Below are 27,368 nucleotides of genomic sequence, written 5' to 3'. Positions count from 1 at the left end.
GGTCGGGACTAGAATCGGGTTCTATGTCGCTTAATGAAGCGGTTTCGACCTCCGGATCCCCATGAGGATTAGAAGTTTGACCATGCTCAATTCGCTTCTCCTTCGCCAAACGCCTTGCTTCTTTTTCGATTTCTGGATTGTAAATCAAGTCACCTGTACGCTGAGATCTGGGCATAGAGAAACAAATTGATTAAAAATAAACCAATCCCCGGCAACGGCGCCAAACATTTGGTGGTTGTCGAGGCCAACACAAATAATAACCCTAAATATTACACACTAAAATAGTGTATAGTGGTAAAGGGATCGAATCCACGGAGATTGGTTCAATTTGATAACTCTATGAAAAATCTCTTTGTAAAATACTTGGAATATGACAATAAATTAAATATGGGGGTTTTGATGTTTTGAAATACTTGAAACAAACTAGAATTAACTATGATTTAAATAGACAATTGCAACAAAAATAAAAATTTGATGTAAAATCAATAAGGGAAAGATAGTTGACTTAAAGTTTTCTCACTTTGACTTTTGATGAACATATCATTAGAATTCAATGGTGCAATACTTGTTTTAAATCCTCAATTTGGCTATAGTAATCCAAGGAGCTTCAGATTACCTAAACTTTTCTTAATTGTTGAAATGGCTAGAGAAGCTCATAACAATTTCCTTAGTCAAAGTCACTAATTCCAAATAGCATGTAATTAGTGAAAGTCAACTAGCATTAAGAACCAAAAAGTCACCAAATCCAAGAGGGGTCAAATGCTTTCACCACCATGCTGGAGGAAATGTTTTTATGATTGTGTGAAGCTAAAACAACACAAAAATCATTTGTTGCTTGCTAATTTGAGGATCCTTTACTTAATCAAGAAATTAGCCAACTAATCACCACAAACACATTTAAACTCATGAACTAAAACATACAAGTAATGATAAGATGTTAAAACACAAAACATTCCCATAAAGATTCAAGAACATGTTCATGGATTCTTCAACATTCAACAAAAGTTCAAAGGATTAACAAAAAGTCAACCAAGATTAGCTTAGCCAAACATGGCTAAACACAAAGAAACAAAGTTAGAGAAAATTGTACCAAACATTAAGCAAGAATCAAGAGGTAAAAATATGATGTTCTTCAAGGGTTTTTGGCCTTCAAAAGTCTTCAAAACTCCAGAGAGAATCTCCAAAAATCGGATGTGCAAGAGTATGCAAAAGATGGGCACCAACCTTCCTCAAATAGCCTTCCAAATGGATTTCCGAAATTACCCCTGCAGGGCCTTGCGCGACCCGCGTGCTGCTGCGCGGGTGGGTTGCGCGGGTGGTACCTGACATGGGCTTCTTTGAGATTTTGGGCCTCTGAAGCATATCCCACTAGCCCAGATCGAATCCAATCACCTCCTAGCCCATTTTCTTCAAGTTTTTCTTCATTTAAAGCCCAATTTGACCTCTCCAAATCCTCCAAAGCTCGTGAACTCGCCCGATTAATAATTTTCATACACTTGAATATTCCCCCGCATCTTGCAAATTTAAAGTTTATTTCTCTCCAAGTCTTCAAATAATCATCAAGATCACTCCATGCATCATCTCCGCTAGCCATCAAGCCCAACGTCATTTTTGTCTACCAAATCTCATCGCCTCCTACACGTCCCGAACACTCCCGCTCCGCTAGACCCGAAAACCTGCAATTATGCTCACAAGATTCGAGAGTACCCGAAATAGTCATAAAATAACAAAAAGGAAAATATGCATGGAAATTATCTAAGTTATGAATGAAATATGCTAAAATAAACTATAAAAAGAAGTAAATAAAATGAAGCTATCAATAAACTACTTTTTAGCCTTAGTAATCTAAATGAAAGTCGTAGTGTGCATTAAACCGAGAAATTCAATAAAAAGAACGCAAAAATCTGACTTCGTATGAGGAAGTTATGATTTTTCGAAGTTTCAATTTAGCAGTAGACAGCTAAAAACTCGAATTTTAGATCGAGCGATATGTGACCGATACATCCTAAACGAGAATCGAAGGGCTCGTCATTTGTAGTACAACAGTAAAAAGTCTAACGAAAATGGATGTCGGATGAAGAAGTTATGAATTTTTAACAAGATTTTCCTGTCCCGGTCTTTTAAAAATAATAATATTAAAAACAAAGTTAAAATTAGCCAACGAAGTCTAAACGAAAGTTGTAGAGCGTAATTTTAGCTATGTGTGCATATAAAGAACGTAAAAAATGGAGCTCGTATGCGAAAGTTACGGATTTTAGAAGTTTTGGGTTCAATTTCCGAGAATTTCGCATGGTTGGTGTTCGGCCACGTCACCTACTCTCGTGAAGCACCCCCTGTCCGACATCGATTAGTCATCTGCATAGCATCCGACGCGTGTCGCGTTCTTCCCAGGTTTGAGCTTCGGTCCAATCGCCTGGTGATGCGTGTGGCTTCGGTGGCGAGCCCTCGCATCCGACGCGTGCCATCTCGCGTCCGAGCCACCTGGCGCCTTCGCTCATGCTACTGCCGCGTGTCCCTTCTCCTTCGCTGCCACCTGCTTCACTGAGTCACCCTTCTCGGCTGACCTTCGCCCCTATAAATAGGAGGGTGCGAACCCTCCCGGCTAAAATGAGAAAATTGACACTTTTTCACCCTAATTCCGTATATTTACTATTTTGACTTTTCCCAAAGCCCCGGTATCAATTTTAGCACCTGAAACACGTCTCGAGACCCCCGAGAAGCCCGAAAATTTTATCTTTTCAGTTTTGAAGCCCTACCTTCGCAGAGCCCGGTTTTCTATTAAACTCACGGTTTTTCAACATAGAAAGTCATATTTAAAGCCGAAATGTTATCCAAATTACTATTTTAACCCCCGGTTAACTTAAGGTGAGTTCAATATATATGAACAATTGTATGTTATGTGTTATATGTTCTATGTTCTTCTCAGTGCTATTATTCCGAGTTATTTTCCCGTGTTATTTATTTTATTCGCTATGTTTATAGCAAAAGTAATACCTTTGACCATGTGATCAGTGATAAGACTTCGATTCACATTGGTAATGGTACGAAGCCTCTTGCCATGTAGAGCATGTTCCGTAATTGAATGATTTATATTTAAATGGCATTGGCAAAAGATTAAACAGGGCGTGAAAACCTGAAATGTACTGCAATATTAAACAGGGCGTGAAAACCTGAAATCTACTGAAATGTTAAACAGGGCGTGAAAACCTGAAATCTACCGAAATGCTAAATAGGGCGTGAAAACCTGAAATACTTCATATTGATAATCAGAAATTATATGTCATCTGTGCCATTTGGGCCAAAGCTTTATTGATGCATATAAAGTATTGAAATTGTTATATCTCATTGATCGTAAATCTTTCAATCAAATCTTGAGTTGATATTGAAAGTGTGACATATGATACGCATATGCTATTGTGGTTCTTGTTCCCTTTTGCTTCTGTCATATTGGTATATATAAGGCATAAGATTATATTGTATCTATTTATTGAGTTCACTAAGCGTTATCGCTTATCCCTCTCAATTTTTAACAATTGCAGGTGATGAGTATCCAATATAGTTTTATACTGCAGAAAGATTTAGAATAGTTAATACTATTTCTCTGTATTTTAATGTTCATGTATGTATATGAATAGCAGATTCCTGGGTAGACATGAAATGTAATAAAACTTAGTGGGTTTGTATCCAATCTTTTGTAATCACTTTATCAATATAAAATATTGTTTTATAAATATGCATGTAGCATGTTTTGAGGAAGTAACTTAAGAAATTTTATCTGAAATAGTATGAAAGTTTGGGTCTTTCATAAATACGAAAGTTGGGGTCTTTCATGTAATGACCACCAAATTCTCTCTGTCGATGGACCAGTTGATAGTGTGGAAGGTCCCTCAGTTGTTTAGGATCATAAGGGACTTGGGAATCATGAGACTCGATGAGTGTACGAGCAAACTCAGTAAGTCCAAGGTAGTCTCCCAATCTTTGAAGATGAACTCGGCGAGTTAAAGGAAGAACTCGCCGAGTCGGTTGAAGATTGAGTGAAGTGTTGTTGAAGGTGAACTCATCGAGCTCTTTCTAGACTCGACGAGTGGGGATGGGTTTGTAGTATTATGTGGACGAAGGGACTCGGCGAGTTGGCAGACCAACTCGGCGAGTTTGGTCAGCCAAAGAGTTGACTTGGCAAGGGTTTAACTTTTACTTTAACTTGGACTTGGATTCAAGTTGACGCTTGTAGGGGTTATGGGTACAAATTAATAAATTAGCAGGGTTGTCGTGTAGGGATTGAGGAGTCAAGGAGAGCCGACTTTCACATCAAGGATAATACAGACACTACACGACATCAAGGTGAATTACCTTCCAGTAGGGGGAGGGGGGTCTAAGGCCACAATGTCGACCCACTAACAAGAGTGATTGATAGATAATTGTCTTTGTGATAATTATCTTTGTATGCTTATGTGATATGCTTATGAGACATGCTTATGTGATATGCTTATGAGACATGCTTATGTGATGTGCTATATGAGTTAGAGGTAGTAGCAATGAGTAGTTTTTCCATGACTCGGTCGTTAAGACCGAAGGGTAGGTCAGTACCCTAAATATGCCTGACCGTATGATTATATTTGTTTCATATGATAGAGGTAGGGGTGAAATAGTCCCTGTTGCCGGTTGTGATAGACCGGAGGGTAGTCGGCACCCCAGAACGGCCCGACATGGGTAGGTTAGCACCCTAGAATGGCTTGACATTGGTAGGTCAGCACCCTAGAATGGCTTGACATGGGTAGGTCGGGCACCCCAGAATTGCCTGACAGTATATATGATATGTGACTATATGGTAGGCGGTATGATGGGGGAACTCACTAAGCTTTGTGCTTACAGTTTCATTTTTGGTTTCAGGTACCTCTTCGTCTTAGGGAAAGAGCCGGCGATGTAGCAACACATCACACACACACATATGGTTTTCGCATGGAGTTTTCTGGGATTGAACTCTGATTTTCATTACTGTGATGATATGGATTTTCAGACACATTGTTATGTTTTGTTTATAAATTGTTATGACATTGGCAATGATTGGTAAACTATGTTATGAATCTCTTAATTAAAAATGAAAATTTTGACCTCAAATTTGGGATGTTACATATAAAGCAAGCTAAGCTACTTGTCTACCGGGTAAATTCTTGAGGGGCATGATATCAGTAACTAAGCACCAATGATGGAAAAATGGTTAGACTAGACTTGAGGTTGTTTGCAAGTGCAATTATCAAAATGTATGGGGTTTTTGCTTAAATATCTTAACCACAGAAGGTGAATGCATGCACGATTGTTATATTAAGGTGTTAGTAAATGCTTTATATTTACTAGATAGAAATGTTATGCCGAATATACTAATTTACTTGAGACGTTGCATCCAAATTTGACGAGAGTGATCATTTCTTCGAACGATTCATGGAGTAGCAATAGTGTACTACTCCTCTCCTTTCTTTTTTTTTGAAAACCTAGAGTGGATTTGACTGCAAAAAAGAGTCTTCTAAAAATAGAATTTGTTTGGCAAGATTACATTACGCGAGCGTTGAGTAGCTGAGTGTCAAATTTATCTTGCAAGATTAGCCACTTTTATTGTTGTCAACCCAATAAAAAGAAGGATCCCACTTGGGAGAATCCAAAATAAACTAGAAGAGAGGTCCAGTTATCATAGGAGCCAAGGCAAATATTGGCAGCCGATTTCCAATTTCATGTAAACTAAAAAATAGATCTGTTGGAGCCTAATTGTCTCAATTATCGGCCCAAACTCCTTTTTTTCTTTTTTGAAAATACGCAGCCATCTGTGGGTCTGCAATTCTTTTGGTCAGTTTTGAATTTAGATGGAAGTCTCACTGCCACCCACCTTAAATCGTCACAATTAGCAAATTTAATCCTCACGATTGACGAAGGAGTTGCCCGAAAAAGAGGAAGAACAGTTGTCGTCGGCGATGGGAGGTTCTTCGGTTCACGGAGGAGGCGTCACTGTGGTTCTTCGCCTGAGATCCTCGACTGAAAATGGGGACCCAAACAGTGACTTCTAATAACATCCATCTGTCAGGTCAAAGTTTCAAGGTGGTCGGAGACACTTCGTTAGACATCGTCGATTGGTAGTGCTTAAAACCCATTTAGCTAGTGGTGGTTGTTATCGCCTGTGGTGCAAGCTTTAGCGACTGATGATCGGTGGTGTTCAAGCTCAGGCTGACAGAGACGATCGGGAACACGGTGGCTAGTTCGGGGAGGCAGTCGAACTCCACCGATCGCCACTTGCAGAAGAAGGTGGTTGTGGTCATAGTTTCTTCGTCGGAGGAGCGGCATCAGGTAGCTACGATCGAACTGTGATGGTAGCTATTGGTACCGGAGTCCAGAGCTACTGTTTTTGTTTCGTTTACCAGCAGTGGCTCTAGATCAGGCCAGCGGAGCCGCTGCTGGAAGTGTTTTTCGACTGGAAATATGGTTGTACCAGTTGCTGCTGGCGATGTTTGTCGATGATGAATCAGTTGGTTTTTCGGAAGAGGTGGTCGGCCGTCAATGTCACCGTTGTGGGTTAGTCCTGTGCTAATTCAGACAATATGATCTGGAAACCCGGTATCGGAAGGTGGTCAACTGAGGAAAGAGATGGACGTAGGTGGGACCCGTGAGATTTTTTGTCTTTTCTGTCGTCTCTTGGAATCGTGTGGGACCCACAAACTTTTGACATGTACATGCATTTATAAAAATGTTTCCAGGGGTGCAAATGAACCAAGCTACTCGCGAGCAATTCGAGATTGACTGGTCAAATGCTCGACTCGAAAACGATTTTAAACGAGTCTGAGCCGAGCTTGAACTTGAGCTTGATATTAAGCTTGTTTATTAAACAAAATCGAACGTAAGTATATGTCACTAAGCTCGGTTAAGCTTACTAGCCTAAACAAGCCTTTATATAATATACGTTATTATTATTTTCACATATTAAAATAAAAATATATTTGGAAAATGAGGGATTTATGTATTATTAGGTTATTTTTCTCGGCCTTGCATCTTAGGTTATTTTTCTCGGGTTTTCAATATTTCGGTTAAGAGGTTTCGCATTCTCAGCCCAAAACCTAGTTTTCAGTTTAAAAGTTACGTTTTGGATCATATAAGCGTGTTTTCGGTTCCTAAAACTTTGTATTCTGTCAAAAAGCCACGTATTCAGTCAAATTCCCTCGTTTTTGGTCTTGAAGCTTCATTTTCGGTCTAAAAAGTTTTGGTCTCGGTAAAGGTTGTTCCTTGACTTTCAGGTTTGACTTTCAAGTTGGAGTATCAAGTTTGACTTTCAAGGTTTCAAGTCAAAGGGTATTTTTTCTTGGTTACACAATCAGATCTATTTTTGGAAAATTGTTATTTTTGGTGAATAATGAGTTCTTCAATCACCAAGGTAAGTGAAACCTCATGTTCGCAATCATGTGAAGAAAAAATAAATAAATATCGTAAACATAATGAGTTATTAATTAGAGAAATTGAGGACCTCAAATATGAAGGATACACTCTCAGAAAGACCCAAAAACCATTAAATCAAAAATTAGAGGCCCAAACAAAAGATTTGAAAATAATTAAGGAAGAATACAGCACTAAATGCGAACATTATTATTATGCTCGAGAAAAGATTGCCAATCTAACAACCGAGCTTGACACATTGAAAACTAAGTTTTGAAAATGCATATTTTAATTTAAAGAAATTTGATGTGTCAAGTAAAAATTTGAAACAATGATTGAAAAGCAACTTAGACGGAATGACAAAAAGGGTCTAGGGTATGAAAGTATTCCTCCTCCATTCAATGATAATTACACTTTCACTCCTTTGACTGAGGAAGAAATGGCAAGGGAAGCACACCTATAGTATGGCAAATCTACTGTAGTTGAGACAGTAAATGATTATATGAACAATACTAATGCTTCTACTTCTTATTCAGATAAGGTCAAAATGCAAGATGAGCATGAGTAGAACAAAAATAGTTCTAGTTCTGCTAAAGTTGATTCAAAATCCTGTGATAACGATACTCCCACTATTGAAAATTTGAACACACAAAAGTTTGTTAAACAATATAGTAAATGTTCATGTGCTTGTTCCTGTGGAAGTTCTTTGAAACAAACTTCAATTGGACAAGGACCAAGTCACAACCTTATTTTTATGAAAGTAGATACTTGTTTTAACTGTGGGACTCCTGGTCACATTGCTAGAAATTGCCTACATCGTTCATATGTTCCCTAGTATGGACAAGGTTGGAAGAACGTGCCAAGAGGGAATTCTTCCAAAATAAATCCTTTAAGTTCACGTTCACACAATGGTGATTGGATGACTAAAAGGACCAAAACTCAGATTCCCAAGTACAAAAAGGGCCTATTGGATAAAAAGCAAAATTCGAGAGATGTACCAGCCAAACCGAAATCAGTAAGGTCAAATTCATTTCAAGGATCATCTTCTAGCTCACACTTGAGATCCAAATCTAAATCAAAAGGTAGTTCCAAATAAAGTGTTGAAGCACCCATTAGGTTAAACATTAAAATGCTTAAACCTGATTATCAATGGGTTCCTAAGGGTCAAATTTCTAAATTATCCAAAAGTCCTGTAACTTCTTCATGTTTCCTATATGATAACAGTATATATCATGGGAATGAGTACCTTGCGTGGATAGTGATGGCAAATCCAGTTTCAAAATGGAATGGGTTCCAAAAAGCAACTAATCCCGCACTATGTGTCGGAGCAGCTATGGAGAAATATCTTCAGACTTCCGCTTGTTGATAGTGTTGTTCCAAGCACATGACATGAGACATCTTTCAAATGTACATCATTCAAAAATTTAATTGAGGGTATATATCCGTTGCGGGAGGAAGAATAAAAGGATCACAAATGGGGAGTGTATCTAATGGAGTGATGAATTTTGAACATGTTAACTTCGTTCCGGAATTGAAACACAGCTGAGGATGAATGGATTGTTGTGTTTACGTGTTGTTCTCATATCATCTGGATGCAAGTTCAATTACTGACTTATAGTTTGAATTTTCTTAATACTCCTGAGTTTTCTTAAAAATGATTCGTTTTGAAGACTAGCTTTTATTTTAGTGTGTTTGCGCACTTGTTTTATTTCCTTTCTTCCCCATGCACAAATTAAGGGGGAGAAATAAAAAAATTAAAAATTTAATATAAAATCAAAACATCAAAATGTATAATAAAATAAAAAATAAAAAAGGGAAAAATCAAAATTTTATAAACGTATGTTTTCTTTCATAAGTGTTTTTGAGAAGTGATATGAATTTTAGTGTTAAATGGAAATCTGAAATACATGTAATGCACTGAAGTTGAATTGTTCAGACTCTGTGTTCAATGTGTTGGTAGGCATGAAGGATTCAAAATCAACGGACTAGACATTATTAACAGTGAAAGGACTTGACATTGCTGACTCACTTGGACTTATATAGTTACATTTGGACTGACCATACGATGCTCGGGTAGATTGATCAATGAGATAAACTAGGCAGCCTGCGAGATACATTAGAGCTACTTATCATCTAGAACTATGGCTCAACACTTCTTCGACGTACGGACTTATATCTGTTGGAATATGAACTTCTTAAAGATCGTTAGATTCAAGTAGAAAAATAAAGATAAAGAATTGATGAACAAAAGAATGGTTTAACTGATGTCGAATGATTAACTTGAACACCTCAGAAGAGCTCGATTTAGAACTTCGACTTTAGAGATGTTTAGGGGTACAATGCAATAGAGATAATAAAATACTATCGTATCTTCTAAGGCATACATGCATGCACTATATATAATAGGTAACCCTAATCTATAATCACAGTTAGATAGGCCCAAATAAGATATACAAAAGAATGGCCCATGACGCAACACATAACTATTGGATAAGGTGTCTAAGTCCATAACTTATTTGGTATATACTTGACCCGACCGACATGGTCCATTTGGGTTGCATCTCATCCAAACTATTATGGATAATTTTATGAGAGTTATACACATATGTTTATTAATATATTATGAGTTATAATATATTAATATGAAGTTACGTTATTTAATTAGTTTTAGTCTTAAATTAATTATGAATTAATTTTGTAACGACCCGTTCCCGGTATGTTAATTAATTGTTAATTGTCTAAGTTTTCATGAGGGACTCGGCGAGTTCTAGCCTGACTCGCCGAGTTGGGTCGCGTATTTTGTGCACGCGGGAGCCGGGGACTCGGCGAGTCCATATCCCGGACTCGGCGAGTCCGTCTGTCTGGGTGAAACCCTAAATCCCCGGGTTTGCCCACTATTTAAACCACATTATAGCCTCATTCTCGCCACTTCCACCCTGAGAACACAGTGAGAGAACCCTAATCCTCCCTTGAGAGTTTATAAGTGATTTGGTGCCATTTTGTGAAGGTGTGAAGAAGGAGAAGAAGAAAGAAGCAAGGAAACGAGTTGTAGTGCAAGGATCCAAGGGCAAATCTGAGTTTATTGAGGTATTTTCGGAGTTCCCTTCTTGTTATATGCTTCAAACTTCCATTAGAGCTCTTCTAAGAGCTATTTGATGTTTGTTCCAAGCCTTATGTTTGCATGAATGTATTAAGAAGTCGAAATACCTTTGGATCTGAATGTTGGGGTGTTGTAGAGCCCAGATCTACTGTCTTTTTGGAGTTACATTGCATATTAGCCATGGATCTACTCATTTTGTGCATCTTTTAGCCCTATTTCCCTTATTCATGAGGTTGTGCACGTAAAGTTGGAAACTTTACGTGGTAAAACAGCTTATTGGACCCAGATCTATCATTTGCATATGTTGGATTCAAGAGAAATCGAGTAAAAGCTAGCTGCATGGCAGCGACTCGGCGAGTTGGGTCGCGAGTCCCCGACTCCTTCGTTTTTAGCAGTGTCGAGTGCACCCAGTAAGTTAGAGAGTGGACTCAGCGAGTTGAGGGTAGACTCAGTGATGGAGGGACTCGACGAGTTGTTCATACAACTCGGCGAGTCCAAGGCAATCTCCTTAGGATCAAGAACAACTCGTCGAGTCTGTTCATCCGACTCGGCGAGTCGGATGAAGATTGTCTGAGTTCTTGGATTAAGAGGGTACTCGTCGAGTCGATGCCACACTCGACGAGTCGCAGTGAGTATGAGTTGGAAGTGAGAGTGAGACTCGGCGAGTTGGGCGGCCCAACTCGGCGAGTCAGCCCCTAAAGTAAGTTGACTTTGACCAAGGTTAAAAGAGTCATTTTACCGCAGGTGCAGTGTTTAGTATTTGATTGAGTGTGTTCATGGACTTGTAGCCGAGGAGATTCAGGAGTAGCAGCCGTTAGCTTTCAGAGACACACACTCAGCCGCCAGTTTACGAGGTGAGTTTCCTTCCAGTAGGGACGGGTCTAAGGCCACAATGCCGGCCCGTCCAGTTAGCAGTAGTTTCCGGACTTGATCCGATGCAGTAGTTAGTATGTTTGATGCCTTCGTGGCTCAGACAGGATTTGTGAGCTATGTTTTATGTGTTATGTATTATGTGTTCCGGGCTACGGCCCGATGTAGTATGCAGTATATGTGTTCATGCTAGTTGTTATGATATGCTATGCTATGCTCAGTTCCGGACTTCGGTCCGATGCAGTCAGTTCCGGACTTCGGTCTGATGAGTCAGTTCCGGACTTCAGTCCGATGCAGCCAGTTCCGGACTTCGGTCCGATGCAGTCAGTTCTGGACTTTGGTCCGATGCAGGGGACAAGGTCCCAGTCAGTTCCGGACTTCGGTCCGATGCAGTTAGTCCCGGACCTTGGTCCGATGCAGGGGACAAGGTCCCAGTCAGTTCCGGACTTCGGTCCGATGCAGTTTCCGGGCTTCGTCCCGATGCAGTGGGCAAGGCCCGATATGTGTTTATATGATATTGTCATTGTATGGTATGTGGTATTTTGGGGGAGCTCACTAAGCTTCGTGCTTACAGTTTCAGTTTTGGTTTCAGGTACTTCCGCAAGCAAAGGGAAGAGCTCGGGATGACGGCATCGCACACACCACCGCCTCAGCTTTAACCTGGGATTGGTTTAGTTGTTTGATTTGATGTAGCATGATACAGTTTTCCGCTCAGTATTTATTTATGTTTTGGAATACATCACGCATGGTTTTATTATGTGATACTCTGATTACAATTTTGATTATATTAAAAACAAAAATTTTTGGGTCGTATTTTTGGGTCGTTTCAAATTTAGAGATTAAAAGGAAGACTAATTAGATTATGGGCTATTTGTTTTATATAGTGTGGGCTAATACTCATTTGTTAATGGGCTAGGCTTATGTGGAAGTCCATGGATTATCCATGGAGCTTTTAACCCATGGATCCTTGGAAAGGAAAAGACATGGGTTATTAGGGTTTCACCCTAACCATGCATACTATATAAGCATGCTTATGGAGCATGAAATGAAGCCTAAGAGAATACTAGTGAACTAGTGTGTGTGTGTGTGTGTGCATGTGTGTGGCCGATTTTATACAAGGGTGTATACTCTCTCAAAGTTTTCCAAGAGTTTGTGGTGTTTGTGATTCCATTTGAGGCATTCACACTATTGGTGCTTGGCCCTCAAACTCCTTAGAACCAAACTCACCAAAAGGTATGTAATCTCTTCTAACTCTTTTATATTGAAATGTTCCCCATGCCATGTTAGATAGGTTATAAACCTTGGAAAATTATTATTTTGCATGTATTTAGAAAAACATAGATCCAAGGTTTATTAGGGTTGCATGCACACTTAGGAAGTGTTAGATTGCTCAAAACCCAACAGTGGTATCAGAGCCTAGGCTTGCTTGTTTGATACTTGATGCAAAATAGTGAAAAAATTCGAAATCGTTGCTGTCTGCATGGTGGACTTGCCGAGTCCATTGGGGGGACTCGACGAGTCCAAGGCAAACTTCAACCTACTCGACGAGTCAGTTCATGCACTCGACAAGTAGGATCGAAAGAGTGCAGATTCTTGACTTTTGCTGCTGGAAATGGACTAGAAACATTACCCTAAACTATTTTGGTGTTATAAAACTTATTTTAGTTGGTGTAATGGTTGTTCTAATCCATTTACAATAGCATATATCAAAATTCCATGATTTTATGTGTTCATATAATTCTTGAATTTTTGATGATCGTGTTCATGTTCTTATGAATTTAGAAAATGATAGGAATTATTTGCTGAATTGTTTAGGATTAATTCTTTATCATTTATGTGTTTTAATGGAGTCCATAATTTGTCCTCAAGTTATGGATTTCCAAAGGTCACTCTTATTTAACACACACTTAAAACACATAAGTTACATGAAAATGAGGAGTTTTCATTTTTATGAACCTTTAATTCATAAGTTATGAAATGAAGAGTTTTGCAAAGTTACAAAACTTGCCCTCAAGTTTTGGAATTTGTAAAGTTTCACACACTTTAATAAACTTTAATTCCAACCCTTAGAGTTTTAATAGTTAAAATTTAACCCTTATACTATTTATAACATTAATGGTTAATTATTATATATATGTATAAGAATAAGTCGTTTTACCGTTAGTAGGCCTCATTCATGAAGCCGGTCTATAAGGTGGGTATAAGGTTGTTGCCTATAAAATGGCGACTTAATGGGTGTATACTCTCACCCACCGCTTGCTTGATCGGTGGAGGGTCGTTAGCCGAACGGGTAGAACAATGACTTTAAATCCTCATTAAAAGTATAATGAATATTATAAAATAACTAAACTCTTTTAATTCCCAATCTTAGTTATTTTAGGAAAATGTGAACATGGTGCTAGTCCATGGAATTCACACTTTGTACCTTACCAAGTCGTTGGTGGATCGTGTGTGGTTAACCGGCACACTAACTAGGACTAGTAAGGATCATGAAGGGTGACTTAATGTTTGTCATAGATCAATGGAGCGTGTGTGGTTAACCGGCACATTGATTAGGTGATAATATTAAGAGTACCAAGTGAATTAGCATGGTTATTCACACCTTGTTTTGTGATCCTCGGCATCCCAATCACAAAACTTGAAGGGCATAATCGAGATTGAAACATGCCATTGAAAAGTTCAATGAATCTCAAAAGAATCTAGGAATTTCAAATCCAATTAAACCTAATAAATCATTTCGTTTTCATGGTGGAAATTGGTGAATCGTCATTCACCTACCTTTCAAATATATTATTACTTAGATTACGACATCCCTCTTCTAAGTGTAATATATTGTGATTGGATCCTAGCCTTAATATTACATTTGGGTGTCTTATTAAGGATCCTAAATATCTAATCTAAACTTACTCTCTTTTCAGATGTCTTCCAACACTAATGCTTCAGGCTCTAACCCAACTGGTTCTTTCTCTCTCATGAATCTTTGTGGGAGGGTCATCTTTGATGGTTCCAACTTCATGGATTGGATTAGGAACATCAGGATGGTTACTCGTTACGAGGACAAGGAATATGTCCTCGATAAGGAGTTAAAAGAACTTGATGAGTCTACTGCTACTCCTGAGGAGATCGCTGAATTCAGGACTCATGAGAGAGATGCTACTAAGGTGGCATGTATCATGATGGCCACGATGACAACCGAGCTCCAAAAGTCGTATGAAGATTTCTACCCTTTTGAAATGCACCAAAACCTGATGGAAAGGTACCATCAGAGTGCTCGTCAGGAGCGGTATGAAATAATCTCCTCCATAATAACTACCCGCATGAAGGACGGTGAATCCATCACGGGCCACATGCAAAAGATGCAAAGGTATGTGGACCGTTTGCTGAAGCTGAATGTTAACATCCCTGAGGAGTTGGCAATTGACATCATTTTGCACTCCTTGCCTTCTTGTTATGATCATTTTCGAATGACATATCATATGAACAAGGAGGAAGTTACCCTCAGCAAGCTTCAAGGACTCTTGAAGACAGCGGAAACCGGTCTTAAGGGTAAAGCGGTTGTTACCTCTACTACTCCTACTCCAACATCTACCCCTGTTTTAGCTATTGGGCAAGGCAAAGGGAAGAAGAGGAAGCACCCTTTGAAGGGTACCAAGGGAAAGTCTCTTGAAGGCTCCTCATCAAAGACCAAGTGCGGTTCTGCCACTCCTTCTGCCATTCCCAAGGATGCTGAATGCTTTTATTGCCATGAAAAGGCACACTGGAAGCGAAACTGCCCTAAGTACTTGCAGGATCTAAAGGATGGGAAAGTGAAACCCACCCATGCAGGTATATACACTATATTGTCTAATTACTCAACATATTCTAACTCTTGGGTGCTTGATACAGGATGTGGCATTCACATATGTTCTGATTTGCAGGGCCTAAGAAGAAGTGAGAATGTGGAGCACGGAAAGATAAACTTAATCATGGGGAATAGGAAGGCTTCACCTATTTCCAAGATTGGATTTTATACTTTGTTGCTTAATAATGGGTTAAAATTAGATTTGAATAAATGTGTGTACTCGTCTGAAATGGCGAGGGATATTATTTCTTTTCATGCTTTGTACAAACAAGGTTTTACCTTTTCGTTTGATAATGAATGTGGTGGTATTAATGCTTTCTTTAATAATGTGTTTTATTTTAAAGCATTACCTTGTGATGGTGTGTACGAAACTGTGTTGATTGTAGACAACTTAGGAAATAATGTGTTGTATATTGATTCTTCTACTAGCCTAGATAAAGCATCATTGTGGCATTGTCGTCTTGGACATGTAAACGAGAAACGCATAGGCCAACTCCAAAAGAGTGGAGTCTTGGAATCATTTGACCTTAAATCGGATGATAATTGTGAATCTTGTCTACTTGGAAAAATGACAAAAGCACCCTTCACTGGAACTTGTGAGAGGGGTGAGGGTTTGTTGGACCTAATACATACTGATGTATGTGGACCATTCAAAACCGCCACAAGGGATGCTAATCGGTATTATGTGACTTTTATTGATGATTTTAGTAGATATGGGTATGTCTACTTAATCAAACATAAGTCAGATGCCTTTGAAAGGTTTAAGGAATTCAAACAGGAAGTAGAAAATCAATTGGGCAGGAACATTAAGATGCTTTGATCCGATCGAGGTGGTGAGTATCTTAGTACTGAGTTCCTTGACTATCTTAAGGAGTGTGGGATTGTGTCACAATTGACTCCTCCCAGGACACCACAGCTGAATGGTGTAGCTGAGAGGCGTAATCGAACTTTGTTGGACATGGTTCGCTCTATGATGAGTCGAGTTTCGTTATCAATCTCTTTTTGGGGGTATGCCTTAGAGACTGCTACCCATATCCTTAATCTAGTCCCTACAAAGAAGGTTACCAAAACACCTCATGAGATGTGGACTGGGAAGGTTCCCAATTTGGACCACATCAAAATTTGTGGTTGCGAAGCTTTCGTGAGGCGTGAAACTCATGATAAGCTTGAACCCCGAAGTGAAAGATGTATTTTCATCGGCTACCCACATAAATCCTTCGGTTACCTGTTCTACAGACCCTGTGAGAATGTGGTCTTTGTAGCACGAAGAGGGATCTTTCGTGAGAAAGAATTTATAAGCCAAGGAGACAGTGGGAGGCAGATTGATCTTGAAGAAATTCAAGAATCAATTGGTGAAGGAACCTCAGACACTAGCAATCAACCTGAGGAGGAAACTCCTGTTGATCCAGCTGACGAGTCTGTACCTCCGAGGCGTTCCACACGGGTTAAGAACACACCTTCGTTTTATTATGGCTTCCATATTACTATGGAAGGTGATACGTTTATTAGTGATAGTACACTGGTAAATTTGGATGAACCCAGCAGTGTTAAGGAAGCCATGGCAGGCCCGGAGTCTGCTAAATGGAAGGAGGCTATGGACAGCGAGATACAGTCCATGTATGACAATCAAGTTTGGAACTTGGTTGACAATGTACCAGGCCGTAAAATAGTCGGGTGCAAATGGATCTTCAAGAAAAAGACCGATATGGAAGGAAAAGTGCATACTTATAAGGCTCGACTGGTTGAGAAGGGTTTTACTCAAACTCAAGGTATTGATTATGATGAAACCTTCTCGCCGGTAGCAAAGATTAAGTCTATTAGGGTTATGTTAGCCATTACAGCATTTCATGATTATGAAATATGGAAAATGGATGTCAAAACCGCTTTCCTTAACGGAAAGTTGGCTGAGGATGTGTACATGAATCAGCCAGAGGGTTTTGTCAGTGCAGAGTACCCTAATAGAGTATGAAAGCTTGAGAAATCCATTTATGGATTAAAACAAGCATCTCGTAGCTAGAATCTTTGTTTTGATGAGAAGGTAAAAGAGTTTGGCTTCTCGAGAATCGAAGATGAGTCTTGCGTGTATGTCAGAGCTAGTGGGAGTATAGTTAGCTTCTTGGTACTGTATGTGGATGACATACTACTCATAGGAAATGACATCCCAACCTTGCAGGAGGTTAAGTCCTGGCTTGGGAAGTGCTTTGCTATGAAGGACCTAGGGGAGGATACCTATATCCTAGGGATAAGGATATTAAGAGAAAGGAGTAGAAGACTAATTGGACTTAGTCAGAGTATCTACTTGGATAAGGTGTTGAAAAGGTTCAACATGGAGGATTCCAAGAAAGGAGATTTACCGATCCAAAGCAATACCAAACTGAGTAAGACTCAGAGTCTGAGTACAGAGGCAGAGATAGCTGAGATGAGCCAATTACCGTATGCTTCCGCAGTTGGCTCGATCATGTATGCTATGACTTGTACCCGTCATGATGTGGCATTTGCTTTGAGCATGGTCAGCAGGTATCAGGGGAACCCTGGCAAGGCTCATTGGACAGCGGTAAAGAACATTCTCAAGTACCTGCGGAGGACTAAGGATTGGAACCTTACCCTTGGTGGCAGTGATGACTTGAAAGTATTAGGGTATAGTGATGCTGGTTTTCAGACTGATAGGGATAATTTCCGCTCTCAGTCAGGCTGTATCTTTACCTTAAATGGAGGGGCAATTTCTTGGAAGAGTTCCAAGCAGGAGACGGTGGCTGATTCGACTTGTGAATCAGAGTATATAGCAGCGAGTGAAGCAGCGAAGGAGGCAATATGGCTAAAGAACTTCATCGGAGACCTTGGAGTTGTACCAGCTATTAAGGAACCTATAGAGATTTTCTGTGACAACAATGGTGCAGTTATCTTAGCCAAGGAACTAAGAGATCATGGCAGATCCCGACACATTGACAGAAAATATCACTTCATAAGACACAAGATTGAAGAAGGACTCCTTGTGACAAGGAGGATATCGTCGGATGAGAATCCTACAGATCCCCTTACGAAGGGACTGACAAGGGTTAAGCATTTTCAGCATGCAAGACGCATCGGGCTGAGGGACGATATTAGTTTTACAGATTAGATAGTTTTCCTGAAACTTGTAAAATGTAATCGACGTTTGATGATGAATAAAATTTTTATTTATTTATGAGTAAAGTGTTACTATCATTGTCAATTATTTACTATTATTTCAGTTTTGCATGTTTTGACTTCCAGAATAATTAATTTATTCAAACCTCCACAATCGATCATACGTCGGAAATAGGTATGAATCAAGATTGTCATGAATTGGGTTTGTAGATGCCTTAAAGGTGTTTAGACATGGCGATGGTTGCTGCAACATTCATGAGTACTCATAAGTTATGAGTATTGGTATAAACCCACGCTCGCTTGTATCACTTCATGGAATTTATCTCGAGTGATCGTGAGACGATAACATCATATAAATCTTTAAACCTAGAGATATGAGTTGTTACCTATGAGTTGGTTGTGCATTGATTGCACGTAAACGCATCAGTAACTTGATGTTATAAAACGTGCCTTTGTGTACAATTCAATAAGTAGTAGAACAAGCATATCAGTCGAAGTTTATCCGTTCCTTTTAGAAATAGAAGCGATATCTGGGCCCCTCGATGATTTTGTGTTGACCCATGTACCAGGCCTGGTCAGAACTAAACTGATGTGTTCAGTGAAGTTCTTCGTCAAACAAATCGGAAAATCGAGAAACAACTACTAGACAATAAGCAAGACATAGTTCCATGTGTTTGTCCGGCTGATATCATGAGAACAGAGGATTATGTGATCACTTATCTAAAATGGCGCTTCATAGTTCGATAGAGTCTTCATAGTTCGAGGGAGTTTTCGAGAGCTACGATTGCTGGTTGGTTCCTGAAGTTATAGGCAAATACAGTTATTAGACTTATCCAAGTGGGAGTCTGTTGGATAAGGTGTCTAAGTCCATAACTTATTTGGTATATACTTGACCCGACCGGCATGGTCCATTTGGGTTGCATCTCATCCAAACTATTATGGATAATTTTATGAGAGTTATACACATATGTTTATTAATATATTATGAGTTATAATATATTAATATGAAGTTACGTTATTTAATTAGTTTTAGTCTTAAATTAATTATGAATTAATTTAGAGATTAAAAGGAAGACTAATTAGATTATGGGCTATTGGTTTTATATAGTGTGGGCTAATACTCATTTGTTAATGGGCTAGGCTTATGTGGAAGTCCATGGATGATCCATGGAGCTTTTAACCCATGGATCCTTGGAAAGGAAAAGACATGGGTTATTAGGGTTTCACCCTAACCATGCATACTATATAAGCATGCTTATGGAGCATGAAATGAAGCCTAAGAGAATACTAGTGAACTAGTGTGTGTGTGTGCATGTGTGTGGCTGATTTTATACAAGGGTGTATACTCTCTCAAAGTTTTCCAAGAGTTTGTGGTGTTTGTGATTCCATTTGAGGCATTCACACTATTGGTGCTTGGCCCTCAAACTCCTTAGAACCAAACTCACCAAAAGGTATGTAATCTCTTCTAACTCTTTTATGTTGAAATGTTCCCCATGCCATGTTAGATAGGTTATAAACCTTGGAAAATTATTATTTTGCATGTATTTAGACAAACATAGATCCAAGGTTTACTAGGGTTGCATGCACACTTAGGAAGTGTTAGATTGCTCAAAACCCAACAATAACACCCAACAATCTCCCCCTTTGCATCAATGGAGTCAAGAGCTGATTTCGGTTGAACCGAAACAGACTTCTAGATTGTCTTGATCACGCTTGGTATGATGGCCAAAAGAGTTTGCCTGAATGTGATGTACCACCGAAGCATGTCCGTGAAGTTCTTCTTATCTGAAGCAGAGTTCTCCTTGCACCGATGAACAATATTGATAAAGTGTTCCAAGTAATCGGTGGAAAACAGGTGCTTGTCAACAAGAGCAAACAAAAACTTCTCACCTTTGGCTCTTGTGAACATAACGGTGAGGTGAGGTGAATCAATCTGTCCAAAATTCATTTTAGTGATGTCATCTGGCTTTGCAGTAGGCTTCACCGTTGGTTTCTTCCTCAAAACAGAAGCTACTTCCTGATCCATCTTGGCAATTTCAAGGATGTAGGAAGCCAACATTCTCTTCAAATGATTCAGGATCGGCTTATATTCTTTCGCATTTGTGAGCAAGATATTAAATAGCAGGATCCAATCGTGAGGATTCAAATTGGGAAGGTCCGCTAGGGAAATCAAAGACACCGAGTTATCTGAACCTCGAGTTATTTTGAATTGAACATTAATGAACTTCCCTGCAGGCAATGGCTTCAGCACCTTGACCGTTGTAATTTTATGTGCGCTCTAGGTCAGGTACTGAGGCTGACCGAACTGAAGATAAAAATCAATAAATTCCCGGTCAATCTGAGGATGGGGTGAAGGGGCTTCTACAATCGAATCAAAGCAATGAAAAATGAATTCCTTTCGTGTTATAGTCATATCAAACTGTGAATCCCTTTTATTATCACAGTCAAATGAAGTCACAGGTTCTAACCAGTATGTTCTTGGAGACTCTATAGCTTCTTTGATTAGTGTTTCCCTAGTCCAAGGAGGGAACATCGTTCTCTTGTAACTCAATGCATCATCCTCTTCTTTCTTCTTTCTTTCTCTGTCTTCGGCTTCCTTTATGACACGAAGAGTTATGTCTATCTTTTGATTCCTTTTCTTTCGCTTCAGGATCTAAGAAATAGTTTCTTGATCTTCGTCACTGTCATCATCTTCTCCAATGATATGCTTCTTCTTTTCTTTGTTACTAGAACCCGAAGCTACATTATCCTTTGGTTTAGTTTTCACAATCACCTTTGGTTTAACATCAGGAGGAATCACAATACCTTCTCCCCCTTGTTGCAGAGTAGACATCATCTCCGAAACACCTTCTTTTCTTGTAAGAGTTCAATTGAGGGAAAGAGTTTGGAGGTTAAATGTTTCTAGTTGTAATCTTAATAATAGGATCATGATCCTAAATCACATTGTGGAACTAAGAAAGAACATCCCCAGCACAACTGCGAAAAACTGCTCATTCGGTTTTTAACAAGGAAATCTCTCTTTCTGCCTTGGCAAGTTCTACTCTCTGCACTTCATTAATAACAGTCTGTTGAGAAAGATCATCTCAGAGTTGCCTTTCCACCTTGAAATCAGCATTAAGATTTTCTAACCGAGAGTCAACAGATGCCAGAAAGTTTTTATTGTCAGTAAAAACATTAGAACGTAGAGTCTCGAACTTGGCTTGTTCCCCGTGAAGAGTCTGCGATAGGGAATCAACTGATGCAGTCACCTTTCCAGTGTTCGCCTCTGCATGACCCTTGAGAGAGTCAAGAAAAACCTTGGAGTCTTGAATGAGTTCTTTGATATCAGATGTGACTCTTTTACACAGAGAAGTAGAGCCATCCACAGCAACAGTGCATTTATCTATGGACTCATGATATTGGTGCAAAGCAGTGTCCAGAAAGGCTTTCATGACAATATCGTTGCACTTCTTGGATGTCTCTATCAATGCATCAAGCTTTTCATTAACATTGTCGATCTGCTGCTTGGTTGCTGGAGTAAATTCATCCTGTTCACTTGGGGTTATGTAGGGACTGTAGTAAGAAGAATCAAACTCAAATTCAGCTCCTCCAAGAACTGGTTTAGAATCACTAGAGGGGGTTAGGGAAATTTGTTTTGTAGTGACTTTAGGAGGATCTTCAGTCTTAGCCCCCACATCAGATGTCTTGCCTTTGACCAAAGAATCTGTGGTAGAGGTGATGATAGGTGTAGTGTTGAAGGTTGCTTGGGAAAAAAATAAGAGGTGGTAATGGAGTAGTGGTGATAGGAGTAGAACTGACAGGCGGTGGTGGAGCAAATATATAAGAGGGTTGGGATGTAGGTGGAGGTGGAACTGAATCCTAAATAGCAGATTTGGGTAGAGATGGAGGATGAGTGCGAATAGTATCATTAACAACCTTATCTGGAGTTGGAGATCGAGGAGGTGTAGTCCCCCTATGTGAACCTTCATGCTGCTCTTCCTCTTCCTCACCTACAGACTGCTCATCTTTTGGTTTTGAATGGGAAGGTGAAGGAGTTTGTTTTCTGCGAGCCATTTTCTTTAGTTTCTTTGGAACAGATGAATCACCTTTTTCATCTTTCCTTTTGTTGGACTTAGCGGGTTTGGAAGTGGGATCGTTAGTATCTTCTTTCTTAAGATTGGCTTTCTTCCCTTGTTTACCAGGTTTCTCAACCTCGTCTAAGGCAGCTTGCATCTCAGGAGTCAATTTTTGTGGACTCTTGGAGGAAGCAATTTGTATTCTGAGATAACTCTACTTTCCTAAGAGACAGACCGGTACATTGTTTCCGGAATAGAACCATTGTATGAAAACCTGGTTGGATTAGTGACGATTATATTTTTGGTATGGAAGGAAGAGACAGAGGAGAGCAAAGAATCCTTCATGACCGGAACCTTGAGAGAGGTTATTGCCCTTTAAACGACAATGGTCCAAAAATGACCACACGGGATTTCAGAATGCCAAGTAGAGGAGGGCATGCTCTGCACCAGTTGGGTCCAGATCAATGAACCATAGTCCAGGTTGAGTTCATTGTAGAGACCGTATAGAATCATCATAAAGCATTTGTTCGAACCATCGGATCCACGAACACGCTCAACTAATCCCTTGTGAAGAAGGGTGAGTAACCCATTCCATTAAGTGGGTAAGTAGGATTTCTTGAATTTGGTGAAGGTGGTAAGCACCTCAGTGTAGCCCATCTCATAAAACATTGAGAACAGTTGAGTCGTAGTAATAAAGTTAAGTGAGATGACTGAGGCGTCTACTGCAAGCCCTAGCAGAGAGCAAAATCGGCCTTTTGAAATAGAAGTCGTGTGAGAATGAATCTGAAAATAGATTCTCTCTTTGACTTTGTCAAAAGTTGCTGTGGAGTACACCTGGGACAGTAATGACATTGGAACGGATTACACTTGTGTCAGATCGATTACAAGAGGGGAATTGTAACGTCATAAAATTTCAACCAAAAATATTCATTTTTACAATCATCAAAACATGAGTAATAAGTTTAGGTTCCAATGTAACAATTTAGTCACAACCGATTACATAACAAAAGATAACAAAATGGTTTCCCCGAGTGTGTGTACGATCACGCTGGTGCCTTCCCACGGTCCTCGCTAGTACCTGAAACACATAACACAACAACCGTAAGCATAAAGCTTAGTGAGTTCCCCAAAATACAACCTACGCACGTACGCCTTTCCAGGCCTTGACCTTCCGGTCCATGTGTCTCAGGGGACTTCCGTCCCGACTGGGTAAACCTTCCGGTTCTACCCACGTCAACCTTACAGTCCATATGACCACGCCTTCCGGCCCATATCATGTTGCCTTCCGGCCCAAATCAAGCATATCATACATGGCACATATAACGAATAACTTAACACACATAAGGCATATATCTCTTATCATATTCGACCTTCCGGTCACACAGTCAAAACCCTTCCGGGTACAGTATAGTGAGAAGACTCACCTCGTATGCCTCGCTATGTCGCTAATCGTAAATCCTGGAATCACTCGTGCTCGAACCCTCAAGCTGCAATCCTCCTATGATATAATAAATCTATAATTATTACTTGTACCACTAAGGTTGGCCATCCATATCAAGTCAGCACAGGTTGACTTGGTCAACAGTCTTTAGTCAATTTGGACCGGACTCGCTGAGTGCACAATAGTGACTCGGCGAGTCTACGCGTTTTAACCAACTCTCAAGGATTTTCCCTTTGACTCATCGAGTACTCCCCCGACTCGACGAGTTCCACTTGGGCCTGAATCACAGGGCCACCGCGACTCAACTCGCCGAGTCGCAAGGTCAACTCGGCGAGTCCCAGTTGACTCGGTCCACCTGTCAAAACCTTTCCAACTCTCTGCGACTCACTGAGTCACCCATAACTCGGTCAGGACTACACACTGGGTGGTCTCAAGGACAATCTTCAAGCGACTCGTCGAGTCTGTTCTTCAGACTCGGCGAGTCCATGCCATGCACCAGCTAAAACTGCCTTTTGCGGTCAGATCCGTTCCATACATACATAGATCTGGCCTTCCCAAGCTTATTTGTCACGTAAAGTCTCAGTCTTGGTTGCCATGCAATGCATACAAGGCTTATTTTGGAGAAACAACCTCTAATATGGCAAGCTTAGCTTCTAACTCAACAGAATGGACATAAAGCTTGTCATATGGGGTCTCCTGGACCTGCTAAGGTCCATATCTAGGTTCCATATCTCCATGGGACCTTTCATACTTCCAATTTAAGCCAAGAAATGCAAGAAGAAACCCTAGATTTGACACATCAACACAAAACATGAAGTTTGGCTCTGAAAGTTACCTCAAGAAGACTCCCTTGACGAAATAGCAACAGATCCAAGCTCCCCAACTCCTCAAGCTTGATCCTCTCCCTCCTTTCTTGCAATATCACACAAAATGATGAACAAATGGCCTCCAAATACACTCACAAGGGCTCACAGTCGTATGGGGGCTCTTAGGGTTCAAGGTGGCCGCAAATGAGGGCCATAAGGTCCTTTAAATAGGGCTTAGGACCGGGAAATTAGGGTTTCATTAAACAGCACGGACTCGCCGAGTCCGGACGCGATCCCCCGCCCAAAACCGCGACCCGACTCGACGAGTTCGACCTCCAACTCGCCGAGTCCCCTCACAGAATGTTAAAAACTATGAAATGAAGGTACCTGGGGATCCGGGCTGTTACAATTCTCCCCCACTAGAATAAGACTTCGCCCTCGAAGTCCCGCTAGGCAAATAGCTTCGGATGCTGCTCCCGCATCTCACGTTCCGGCTCCCAGGTCATCTCTGATCCCTTCCGATGCTGCCACTGAACCAATACCAGGGGTACCTCCTTGTTTCTCAAAACCTTGATCTTCTGATCTCTGATGGCTACAGGTCTTTCAGCATAATTCAGGCTTGCATCCACCTGAATATCCCCTAATGGAACCACCGCCGATTCGTCGGCTATACACTTCCTCAGTTGCGACACATGGAAAGTGTCGTGAATCTATCCCAACTCTGTTGGCAAGTCTAAACGGTAGGCTACCCAGCCCACCCTCGTGATCACACGGAAAGGACCAATATATCGGGGCCCCAGCTTGCCCCTCTTCCCGAACCGAATCACTCATTTCCAAGGAGAGACCTTCAGGAGTACGAGATCACCAACTTGGAACTCAAGCTCGGACCGTCGCCTGTCTGCATAACTCTTCTATCGGCTCTGAGCGGTCAACAACCTCTGCCTGACCTTCTGAATTTGCTCGGTCGTCTGAAGCACGATCTCCGTGCTACCCATAACCTGCTGTCCCACCTCACCCCAACAGATGGGGGTGCGACACCTCCGCCCATACAACAGCTCAAAGGGCGGCATACCAATGCTTGAACGATGGCTGTTGTTATACGAGAACTCTTCTAAAGGTAGATAGGTGTCCCAGCTCCCTCCGAAGTGCAACACACATGCCCGAAGCATGTCCTCGAGTGTCTGAATTAACCGCTCACTCTGACCGTTTGTCTGAGGATGATATGCCTACTGAAATGTAACCTAGTACCCAACTCCTCATGGAACTTCTTCCAGAACCTGGAAGTGAAACACACATCGCGGTCCGAAATAATTGAGATCGGCACCCCGTGCCGAGATACTACTTCCCTCACATATAATTCGGCCAACTTCTCCGCAGAAGAGCTCTCGCTAATGGCTAGAAAATGAGCGCTCTTTGTCAGCCGATCCACGATCACCCAAATCGCATCGACTCCTCTCGCCGTTCGCGGTAACTTGGTGATGAAATCCATAGAGATTTGTTCCCACTTCCATTCAAGAATCTCTAGCGGTTGCAGTTTACCGTGCGGTCGTTGGTGCTTGGCCTTGACCTGCCGACAAGTCAAGCACCTCTCGACAAACCAAGCGACATACCTTTTCATACATGGCCACCAATACTCTTTCTTGAGATCCAAATACATTTTCGTAGCACCAGGATGAATCGAGAATTTCGATCGATGTGCTTCCTCCATCAAAATAGTGCGCGCACCGCCCACAAACGGCACCCAAATCCGACCCTGAAAAGTCATAAGCCCTCGACCATCCGTAACAAATCCTGATACCTGACCTACAACCCATTCCTTCTTCTAGTGTTCCGGCTTTGCAGCCTCCACCTGAGCCCCTCGAATAATAACCAGAATCGGGGTCAAAATCGTCAATCTCATACAAACATCTCGGATCGGGGCGCTATCCGCCCTACGGTTCAATGCGTCGGCTACCACATTAGCCTTGCCCGGGTGGTACAGGATCTCACAATCGTAATCCTTCACCACATCCAACCACCTCCTCTGTCGCATATTTAGATTTGGCTGATCCATCAAGTATTTCAAGCTCTTATGGTCCGTGTAAATCGTACACTGAACCCCGTACAAATAGTGTCGCCAGATCTTGAGGGCAAACACCACCGCCCCCAATTCTAGGTCGTGCGTGGGATATCTCGACTCATGAGGCTTCAACTGCCTCGAGGCGTACGCTATCACATGACCCCTCTGCATAAGTACCACCCCCAAACCCGATATAGAGGCATCACAGTATACCACAAAATCCTCCATCCCTTCCGGGAGTGCAAGCACTGGAGCCTCGCACAATTTCTGACGAAGCGTCTCGAATGAGGACTGCTGCTCCGGTCCCCATGAAAACGTAACACCCTTCCGGGTCATCCTAGTTAGTGGCACATCGATCTTGGAGAAATCCTTGATAAATCTGCGATAATATTCAGCCAAACCCAGAAAACTCCTGATCTCAGTGGGCGATTTCAGCACCTCCCACCTCAACACCGCCTCAATCTTGGCCGGGTCGACCAATATCCCTTTCTGGTTCACAAGATGCCCGAGGAACTGGACCTCTTGTAACTAGAAATCACACTTGGAGAACTTGGCATACAGTCTCTCCGATCTCAAAACCCCAAGAATCTCCCGCAAATGTTCCTCATGCTGGTCCCTAGTCCTCGAATACACCAAAATATCATCGATGAATATGATCAC

This window comes from Lactuca saligna, chromosome 8 (genome assembly GCF_052625555.1).
Source record: "Lactuca saligna cultivar CGN05327 chromosome 8, ASM5262555v1, whole genome shotgun sequence".
NCBI lineage: Eukaryota > Viridiplantae > Streptophyta > Magnoliopsida > Asterales > Asteraceae > Lactuca > Lactuca saligna.
This window is presented reverse-complemented; position numbering follows the sequence as displayed.